This window comes from Artibeus jamaicensis, unplaced genomic scaffold (genome assembly GCF_021234435.1).
Source record: "Artibeus jamaicensis isolate MK-2021 breed Jamaican fruit bat unplaced genomic scaffold, CSHL_Jam_final scaffold_804, whole genome shotgun sequence".
In the NCBI taxonomy this organism is placed as follows: Eukaryota; Metazoa; Chordata; class Mammalia; order Chiroptera; family Phyllostomidae; genus Artibeus; species Artibeus jamaicensis.
The window spans coordinates 3157290-3160714 of record NW_026522055.1 but is presented as its reverse complement, the minus strand read 5'-3'; the positions used below and the strand labels follow the sequence as shown (position 1 = coordinate 3160714).

At 42.0% G+C, this 3425-nt stretch overlaps 1 pseudogene; it reads right to left on the bottom strand.

The window, feature by feature from the left end:
• Positions 1-421: 421 nt before the first annotated feature.
• Positions 422-504, bottom strand: LOC119038468 (uncharacterized; annotated as a pseudogene).
• Positions 505-3425: the final 2921 nt, after the last annotated feature.

Sequence of the window (3425 nt, the reverse complement as noted above, 5' to 3'; positions counted from 1 at the left end):
AGTCCCCACACTGTTGTCCATGTCCATGGGTCATTCATACTTGTTCTTTGACTATTCCCTTCCCCTTCTTTTCACCTCTCCCCCTTTCTCCCTCCCCTCTGGCCACTGTCAGTCTGTTCCATATTTCCATGTCTGTGGTCCTATTTTGCTCATTAGTTTATTTTGTTAATTAGATTCCTCTTATAAGTAAGATCATATGGTATTTGTCTTTCACTGACTGGCTTATTTCACTTAGCATAATATTCTCCAACTCCATCCATGCTGTCACAAAATAAATGTAGGATTTCCTTCTTTGTGCTGCATAATATTCCATTGTGTAAATGTACCACCGTTTTTTTTGGACCACTCATCTACTGATGGACACCTAGGCTGTTTCCAGCCCTTAGCTATTGTAAATAGCACTGCTGGGAACATGGAGCGCATATGTTCTTTTGAATTGGTGTTTCCGGATTCTGATAAGAACAAATACTACACTTGATCTTAGCCAAAAGGCCAAGAAGTGATGTTTCAGGATTCTTAGGGTATAGTCCCAGCACTTAAATCACTGGGTCAAAAGGCAGTTCCATTTTTAACTTTTTTGAAGAAATTCCATACTGTTTTCCATAGTGGCCGCACCAGTCTGCATTCCCACCAACAGTGCTCTGGGGTTCCCTTTGGTTATACATTTTCTTAAGTGGTTTTCTTGAGGGAGTGTCAGCATGTTGTTGCTGAAGTGTGGAGTTGTGACTCTGTGTGGACTGTGGGTAGTCAACAATATGTACTTAATATTTGCACTGTTGCAAAATGAGCAAACAAAAATGTGAAAAAGTAACAAAAGATGTTCCTTCACTGAGTTCAGTATATCTGCCCCAGAATTCCAGTCAACTGTCATTGGTAAAGATGTCTTCAAATATGGTCAGGTTGTATCAGCCACCTTCAGTGGCAGAGAGGCAATGACACCTGCACAGGGCTCTGGAGACTGAGGCCTTTAACAAACAGCATGTCATTAATACAGTGGAAATGGTGTATATCAGAAGTTAGTCCTACTTGATCGAAACCTTCATTTAGCTTCTGGTGACAAGAGATAGGCTAGGATTTCCTGCTAACATTTGCCTCCCTGACTTCTCCTGACCAGAATTATCCCCTTTGAAACTTATTGGATGGGGATACATAGGCATGTCACACATGATTTCTATTATATTCTGATGTAGAACAATAGGATGCTGCCTTTACACAAGGAACGCTGCTATGGTCTGTGTATTCCCTGAAAAATCCTACATGGAAAAACACCACCTGGGGTGATGATATTAGGAGCTGGAGCCTTGTAAACATAACAAGGAGAAATTTCTCATTCAGGAGAAGGCCCTCACCTGACCATGCTGCATCCTGACCTCAGACTTCTGGCCTCCAGAAATGCGAGATAGAAATTGTTGTTCACCAGGCACTCTGGGGAGGGGTGTTATACCAGCCTTATCAGAATGACACGGGCTTCATTTACTTCACCAAATCAGCATTACTCTGCCAAGGTGAATAATCAGGCTGTTTATTCATGGAGGGCTCAGACACTGTCCATCCTCATTGCCAAGACTAAAATATGCAAAGCATGTACATTTTTCTCTAATTACAAACAAACAAGTCACACTGCCAATTCCAAGGATGCTGAACAAGACATGAGACTCCTGGGACTGAGACAAAGACATTATTATTCATGGACAACAGGGAGCAAGAGTTTCATGTTCACATCTGGTCACACTGCTTCCACATGCCCCAAAAGGCAATGCAAAGGTCTAGGTGGATGCTGCACACACAGCAGCTTTGCAACACAGCCGAAGAGCACAGAGCTTAATAAACTCCAGTCTTTTTATGTGGCCTCTAACTACACATGCCCAAATATTATGCTGAAGGTAGGCATTAAATTTATTGTATAAGTCAGGAAATTTATCTGCCTTCTCTCCAAGAAAGACATTACTGCCATCTTCCAAGGTGATTATCAAAAATTCCTCCAAATTCTCCAGAACAGAAGCTGACACAGTAGGTGAAAATCATTTGAGACAATCACAAATAAATATTTCCTAATACAATGAACATTTACCCTTAGAATGTGCAAATATTGAGTAAAGAAATCTAATGAATATTTTTCACACCAAAATTGTCATTGGATGAATGGTGCTAGGGAATTGTTCAAAACTGAAGAAGGCAGAAAGGACATAGACTTACCAAGAGAAATCAAAGAAAAGACAGATACAAAAGGCAGGTGGCATTAACCTGGCTGAGGGATGAGAGCGAGTGCAAAAGAAGAGAAAAAATACATCCCAGTGTCTGAATGAATGACAATTTCTTAGCTTGTAAGAAAATCATACACTTCCAGTCAAGATGGAGGGTAGGAAGACATTCTTCACCTCCTTGCACAACCTTAGAAAGAAGAAAAACCAGATCTCAAAAACAAATAACACCCAGAACCATCAGAAAATTGACCTGTATGGAAGCCTGACAATCAAAGATTTAAAGAAGCCACATTCCACCAGACTGGGAGGAGAGATGGTGTGGCACAGCAACAGCAGAGCACATGGTCCTGCCTTCATGTGTGGTGGATAAAAGTTGGAAGGGATACCCTGGGAGCAAGAGATCCCAGCCCCAGGCCAGACTGCACAGCCCAGGGCTCCAGCAGTGGGAACATAAACCCCTATTACCTCTGGCTGTAAAAATCAGTGGGGGTTGAGGCAGTGGAAGAAATTGCTGGATTTTCACTGCTTAAAGGGCATACATGGATTCAGAACATACCCAACCCCAGGGAAGCAGCTGGAGGGGTGCTAATTGCATATGGGAAGTGGGTAAAGTGACTGAATACAGGGCAAGCAATGGCCAGACCTCTGGACAGGCAGTGGCTGGGAACCCTCTCCACCCTCAGCCAAAGAAGAGCCATAGAGAAGAGAAGCAGGTTGCCCTAGCCTGGTAATTAACTAAGGCTCCACCCCATACAATTTACAGGTGTGTTGGCTACATAGGTCATGCTACTAAGACAGGGAGTAAAAGCAGCCTACCTAATATACAGAAACAAGAAGGTTGCCAAATTGAGGAGGTAAAGAAATATGACTGAAGTGAAAGAACAGAACAAAAGCCCAGAGAAAGAATGAAATGAAATGAAGATAACCAACCTAATCAGATCCAGAGTTCGAAACATTGGTGATAACGGATGCTTACAGAACCTATTGAGTGGGGCAAGAAAATAAAAGAAGAAATGAACATTACACAAAGTGGAATAAACAAAAATATACAGGGAACCAACAGTGAAGGGAAGGAAACCAGGGCTCAAATCAAGGATTTGGAACAAAAGGAAGAAATAAACATTCAACCAGAACAAGAAGAAGAAACGAGAATTTAATTTAAAAACAACAACAAAACAAAACAGGGAGAGGCTCAGGAACCTCTGGGACACCTTTAGGCAT